The sequence below is a fragment of the Arvicanthis niloticus genome, chromosome 7 (assembly GCF_011762505.2).
Source record: "Arvicanthis niloticus isolate mArvNil1 chromosome 7, mArvNil1.pat.X, whole genome shotgun sequence".
Lineage (NCBI taxonomy): Eukaryota > Metazoa > Chordata > Mammalia > Rodentia > Muridae > Arvicanthis > Arvicanthis niloticus.
This window is the reverse complement of record NC_047664.1, coordinates 57,896,938-57,904,614: the sequence shown is the minus strand read 5'-3', so window position 1 is coordinate 57,904,614 and position 7,677 is coordinate 57,896,938. Positions and strand designations below refer to the sequence as shown.

Below are 7,677 nucleotides of genomic sequence, written 5' to 3'. Positions count from 1 at the left end.
TCCTAGTTTCAGCAGGTCACATTGATGTATGTGACACTTTCCACATAGTTTTCACTCCACCTACATTCATCTTTTTAAAGCTACAATGACACCCCTTCCAACTCTCCAATTTCTATGTATAAACTACTTGAGTAAACCTCTAACTTCTCCAAGGCTTGTAACTCAGACCCTTTCTTATTCCCTCTGACCACAGGAGATCACAAAGCAAACTATCAGCATCAAGGATCCTAGATTTGGATATTCTTGCTGTATCACAGGAATGTAGAAGTCAGCTCTGGGAGACTATTTTCTAGTTCAATTCTCTTCTTTTCTGCAATTCTTGTATTATTTCTCCTTAGGTTCTACCAACTCCCAACTACTTCCCAAAAGCATATAAATTAAATAAAAGCTCAAAGATAACCATTCAAACAACACTTTCAGTTCCAAGGATGCCTCTCAACTAACAAAGGAAAAAAGAAAAAGAAAAGTCTGTCTTGCCTGTTTTCTCCTCTCCATAGCATGTTAGTAGCAAATTCATTTTATGGACCAACCATAAAATTAATCAAGAAGTCATAAGACTAATAGCGAATCAAGAAATTCTACCAACAAAGCCAGATGAGTACATTTTCATCCTTTATTGAGATGAAATTTGATTTTGATGTATTTGAACAGGATTGCTACGAGTCCTGTCTCCTATGGAATATTAGACCCTGTCAAGTTGATAATAAATACTGGCCAGCATAACATTAATCCTTTGTCTATATGATAACAAAACACATCACACTTGTGAACCATTATCTTCTATGTCTCATGCTCACATGCTCAACACTTCACAATGCAAAATGTATTGAGTTGAGAAAATCCTTACCATCTTTTATGAGAATAACACTATTTAAAAGTACAAAGCCCCTTCTGAGACCCTATGCAAACTCTACTGTGCCATACCACCCTAGCACATTTTAAAAAATATAGAATTCACATACACAAAAGTACCCAATAAACATCTCTATTCCAAAAGAGAATAATATGCTGTTTATAGCCAGAAATATTTGGCCCACACAGAGGAGGGTAAAAGCTACCACTAAATTGTATCTCCAGTCCTTTTACTTTCTCTAATGTAAACAGGTACAGTCATAAATCTATCCTATAATTCCAGTGCTGCTACTACCTATGGATTTTGGTGTATTTTGTTATATACCTTTTATGTTTTAGAATTTAATTTTTTTAAATTTCTCTCATGTCTTTTTGATCCTGTATTGTCTGTATGAGTATATTGTTATTATCCCAAGCATAACAAGGAATATAATTGCTCACCTTGTTTTTCTTTAATTCAATCCAAGATACCAACTCATAGAATGTTGCTTTCCAGTCAAGTCTATATGAATCTATATTGGAAGGCTTCAAGTCTAATTTAATCTTGGTAATCGCTCACAGATGTGCCCAGACACTTGGGGTCTATGAGACTGTGAATTCTGTAACATTGACAAAATTTACTGTCATGGAATGCTTTATTAAATTTTACTTATGCAAATCACTTCAATTATATCAGCACAATGTCTTCTATTCACAATTTCGGATCAGGCTTTTGCTTCTAACTTTACTTGAAATCCAATATATGTCATTAGTTGATTCCCTTTTCTCTGCTTGCTTTGTCTTTAGCATTTGACAGTTTTATACTAATATATTTCAGTGTATTATTGCCTTATCACCCTGGGATTCCTTGAACTGATTAATAGCCGCATGCATGTTTGTCACCACAATTAGTAAGGTTGAGTGAGTGACTCAGTATCCTTTTTTTCTGCCTCCTCTCTCTGGCAGTTCCCAGTTCTTACTTGACAATACCTTTTTGGTCATTTTAGGTCTCTTTCCTTTCTGTTTTTTATACTTTACTTTTGTGCTTCATATGCAATAATTTATACTGTACTATGTTCAAAGAAGATGTTCAATGAACTCAGCCGCAATATAGAAAAAGGCAAATTGAAATATATCACAGGTAACATAATAAGGTTAAATTGTAATTGTTATAGAAAACATACCAAGGGAGGTGAAGCCCTTGGTCCTGTGAAGGCTTGATACACCAGGGTAGGGGAATGCTAAGACAGTGGGTAGGAGTGGGCATGTAGGTGGGGGAACACTTTTGTGAAAACAGGGGAGAAAGGGTGAGATGTGGGTTCTCAGAGAAGCCAGGAAGGGGCATAACATTTGAAATGTAAGTCAACAAAATAATCAATAAAAATATTTTAAAGAGAAAAGATACTGTGTAAATAAAAATATCAAAAGATTTATTAAGTTTATTATCTTTATTTTCTTTTTATTGAATATTTTATTTATTTACATTTGAGATGTCATTCACTCTCCCCATTTCCTGGGCCAGAAGGCTGAATATCAGATGTTCCAATGTTTTGTAGTATAGCGACTGTCCAAGTGTTCAGCAGTCTCTATATATTGGCTAATTTTAGAAGCTATGCTTTGTGCTTTCCATAATTTCAGTTAACTCAGTCATTCTGGATTTCTGTCGGGGTTAAAGACTTATAGTCTCATAGCCAATCCTGGCTATTTACTTTGAGAAAAAAGACATGAGAGGATGGTTTTCAGCTGACATTCATTCTAAAGCCAAGAAAAAAAGCCAGGTTCAGGTTCCTAACTTTTAGTTAGGAGAGATGACAGAGGTTCTGGTTAATCAACAAAATGATGGCCTGGGTATTAGGTCTATCTTGTACTTTACTGACACAAATTGATATAGTTATACTCTAATTGTATTTTAAGAGAAAAGTTTAATTTTAATAGGAAGAGTGATATGTAGAGCTAAGGTGGGAGGAGTAAGGAGAGGAAGAGGAGGAGTAAGGAGAGGAGGAGGAAAGGAGAGGAGGAACTAGGTGACAAGAGAGAGAGGGGGAAGCATGGAGGTGGATGTTCGCATGTTTCCACCAGTCAAACATAGTTGATATATCTAGGTTGGGTATTGGGTTATACTTCTGATTGTATGGGCATCTTGTTATTGAGCATTACCAAACTTATAAAACCTTTGATTAACATTAAAAAAAATGTATAAAAGCAAAAAGGAGAAGGGGAATAAATAGAGGTTTTCTAAAGAGGAAAAATGGGGAAGGGGTGGCATGTTAAATGTAAATAAAATATCCAAATAAAAATAAATAAATAAATAAATAAATGAAAAAAGAAAATATCTAATTAAAGGAAAAAATGAAAGAAAAAAAAAGAACGTCGGAACTGAAAGGAATGTGCTAATTTTTGACTTGGGAGGTGGCCCTTTTGATGTGTCAATCCTCACTATTGAGGATGGAATTTTTGAAGTCAAATCAACAGCTGGGGACACCCACTTGGGTGGAGAAGACTTGGACAACTGACTGGTCAACCATTTCATTGCTGAGTTTAAGCAAAACACAAGAAGGACATCAGGGAGAACAAAAGAGCTGTCTGGCATCTCCGCACAGCCTGTAAGTGGGCCTGTCTTCCAGCACCCTGGCCTGTAAGGGATTGATTCTTTCTATGAAGGAATTGACTTCTATACCTCCATTACCCAGGCTTGATTTGAGGAATTAAATGCTGACCTGTTCTGTGGCACACTGGACCCTGTAGAGAAGGCCCTTTGAGATGCCAAAGTAGACAAATCACAGATCCATAATATTGTGTTGGTGGGTGGTTCTACCAGAATCCCCAAGATTCAGAAGCCTCTGTAAGACTTCTTCAATGGAAAAGAACTGAGTAAGAGCATTAACCCTGATGAAGCTGTTGTCTATTGTGCAGCTGTCCAGGCGGCCATTCTATCTGGAGACAAGTCTGAGAATGTTCAGGATATGCTACTCTTGGACGTCACTCCTTTTTCCCTTGGTATTGAAAATGCTGGTGTAGTCATGACTGTCCTCATCAAATGCAATACCACCATTTCCACCAAGCAGACACAGACTTTCCCCACCTATTCTGACAACCAGCCAGGTGTATTCATTCAGGTATATGAAGGTGAAAGGGCCATGGCCAAGGACAACAACCTGCTGGGAAAGATTGAGCTCACAGGCATACCTCCAGCACCCCGTGGAGTTCCTCAGATTGAGGTTACTTTTGCCATTGATGCCAATGGCATTCTTCATGTTTCTGTTGTAGGTAAGAGCACAGGAAAGGAGAACAAGATAACCATCACCTATGACAAGGGCCACTTGAGTAACGAGGATATTGAATACACGGTTCAAGAAACTGAGAAGTCCAAAGCTGAGGATGAGAAGCAGAGAGATAAGGTTTCCTCCAAGAACTCACTGGAATCCTATGCCTTCAACATGAAAGCTACTGTTGAAGATGAGAAAGTTCAAGGCAAGATCAATGATGAGGACAAACAGAAGACAAGTGCAATGAGATCATCAGCTGGCTGGATAAAAACCAGACTGCAGCTCTCCACCAGATCGCTGCCATCATGGACACAAGTCACATGAAGCCCATCAAGCTGGCTAGGGTAACCAAAGTGCTGGGCAGGACAGGTTCGCAGGAACAGTGCACGCAGGTGCCAGTGGAATTTATGGATGACACCAGATGCTCTATCATTGGAAATGTCAAAGGCCCCGTTCAAGAGGTTGATGTGCTCACCCTGTTGGAGTCAGAAACAGAAGCTCACAGGTTGCACTGACCTTGCTACTGAGTCCTGGAATATCCACTACGTAGCCCATGGTGTGACCTGCAACTGTTAAATAAAGCATTTGTATTAATTCATGTCTAGGAATTGGTTTCTCCAGCAATGTCTTGGTTTTATAAAAGTTGTTGTGACCATGAAAAAACAAAACAAAACAGACTGCAGAAAAGAAAGAGTTTGAGAATAAGCAGAAAGACCTGGAGAAAATCTGCAACCCCATCATTACCAAGCTGTACCAGAGTGCTGGTGGCATGCTGGGAGGAATGCCATGTGGCTTCCCTGGCGGAGGAACTCCTCCATCTAGTGATGCTTCTTCAGGCCCCACCATTGAAGAGATGGATTAAGTCAGTCCAAGTAGAGGGTGTAGCATTGTTCCATAGGGACCCAAAACAAGTAACATAAAATAATAAAACTATTTAAATTGGCACAAAAAAACCCCACAAAAGACACATTCAAGATAAATGTATTAGATGCTTAATCTGAAAAGTTCTCAAATTAGTGAATAGAATAATGAGTAACAAAAATATGTCACATTTCAATTATCCCATTACGTATAATACATTTTATTTCATGGCACCCTTTATACTGCACTACAATACCTGACCATCTGTAGTATAAATGATGGGGTTTATATATTTAAGACAAAACAGCGACTTATATATTAGCAAGTGCCAACCAATTAAAGTTTGAGATAAAACAATTTGATAAAACAAACAAAAAATTTGAGATATTTTATTCATTAAGTTATGGAGCAGACAACTATATGCTAGTTCATGATATTATAAATGATGATTTCCAAGAAATTTTATGAAAGCTGTGGCAAGTAGAAAATTCTTACAAAATTAATTATGACATTTTAAAAATTAGTTAACCCATGATAATCCCAATACATTTTGTTTTCTAGAAAGAGTAAACTTGATCTGATTACTCTTTACTCTTCCATGTATCAAACAGACAGAGAATAGAAGGTTATTTAAAGTACTAATGGCATGCTTCCATGTCCATCTGATTGAGTTTTGTAGGACAACATCATTTTTATATATTAGCACAGAAATTATTACATGGAATAAAACATTCTTCCAGAATATAACTTAAATGTTATAAATAAAATTATGTAAGTTTAGCAAATAAATTTACAAATCAATTTTCATTTAGCACACACCATTTTATTCTATGAATATATAAAATTATACTATACAGTTTGATAAGTCTGTTGTTGGCTCGCTTCCTCTGTTTTTTTTTCTATTTCCCTTTCTCTCTTTTATTGAAAATAGATTTTTTCTCACATAATATATCCTTTTTATGCCTTCTCCTCCCTTTATTTCTCTCAGTACCTTTGTACCTCCTCTCCTATCTGGTTCCAATTTTTTTTTTTTTTTGTCTCTCATTGGAAAACAACAAGAGATAACAATACAGTCCTCCGCTCTACCAACTGAGCTGCTCCGGACAGCTTCCTATGTTAAATTCTAAGAAGAAATTGAGCATCCTTGGAGTTACTCCAGTTGTGGTGAGACAGCCACTAGGCAAGAATTGCCACTTTCCTTCTACAGACAAATTACTGTCCAGAAAAGGACACACTTGCAGAATAGTCGACTGATTATATCTGCCTAGACAGAGTAATCAGCCCTTAATAATTCTGCAGCACTAAGGTCTGTCAGATGATCCTGGGCCAGAAGGCAGAAGAACAGATGCTCCAACGTTTTGAAGTAGAGCGAGTGTCCAGGTGTTCAGAGGTCTCTATAAATTGGCTAAGTTTTAGAAGCTATGCTTTGTGCTTCCCACAATTATAGTCAACTCAGTCATTCTGGATTTCTGATGGGGTTGAAAACTTATAGCTATTTACTTTGAGAGAAAAGATCTGAGTGTATGGTCATCAGCTGACATTCATCCTAAAGCCAAGGAAAAAGCCAGGTTCAGAACTAAGTGTTTTAGTTAGGATAGATGACAGAGGTGCTGGTTAGTCAACAAAAGGATGGACTGGGTATTAGGACTATCTTGTACCTCACTGGTACAAATAGGCATAATTATGCTCTAATTGTATTTTGAGAGAAAAGTTTCCTTTTAACAGGAAGGGTGATGTGTAGGAGGAGCTAAGGTGGGAGGAGTACTGAGAGGAAGAAAAGGAGTAAGAAGAGGAGAAGAAGAAGGAGAGGAGAAGCTAGGTGATGAAAGAGAGATAGAGGGGGGAGACAGGGAAGCAGATGTTCATGTATCTCCACCAGTCAAAGATAGTTGATATATCTAGGTTGGGTAGTGGGTTACACCTCTGATTAAACAATACCAAACTTAAAAAAAAAAAAAAAGAGATAACAATAAAACAAAATATATTATAATAAGATAAAACAAAAACTATAACATCCAAGATTGACAAGGCAAACTAACAGAAAAGAAGAGACCCTAGGAATGCACACTAATCAGAGACTCACTCATTGACGTATTTGTTAGTCCCATGAAAACACTAAACTGAAAGCTATAATACATATGCAGACAACCTGGTGTAGTCCCATGTCAGTTCTATGATTGTTGCTTCAGTCTTGGTGTGTTCAAGGGATCTTTATTCAGTTAAGATACAAGGTCTTGTTCTTCTGGTGTACTTTATATATGTTGGCTCTAACATGCTTTCCCCTCCCGAAATCTGCTATTCCATACTCCTCCCTGCTTCTATACAAATGCTCCTCCACCAACCCACTCATTCCTGCCTCCCTGCTCTGGCATTTCCCTACACTGGGTCATCGAGCCTTTAAAGGACCAAAGGCCTCTCCGCCCACTGATGTCCTACAAGGCCATCTTCTGCTACATATGTGGCTGGAGCCATACATAGGTCCCTCTATGTGTAATCTTTGGTTGGTGGTTTAGTCCCTGGGAGTACTGGGCAGTGTGGTTGGTGGCTCTTCTTGTTCTTCCTATGGGTTTCAACCCCTTCATCTCCTCCAGTCTGCCTTTTCTTCTATAGGATTTCCTGACCTCTGAGTGGAGGGATTTGATGGATACAACACATTTTTGGCTATATATTCCAAGAACTCTCTCTCTCTCTCTCTCTCTCTCTCTCTCTCTCTCTCTCT

General features: G+C 37.9%; 1 pseudogene; it reads left to right on the top strand.

The window, feature by feature from the left end:
• The first annotated feature begins 4,402 nt into the window (after window positions 1-4,402).
• Window positions 4,403-4,612, top strand: LOC117712882 (small ribosomal subunit protein eS28 pseudogene; annotated as a pseudogene).
• Window positions 4,613-7,677: the final 3,065 nt, after the last annotated feature.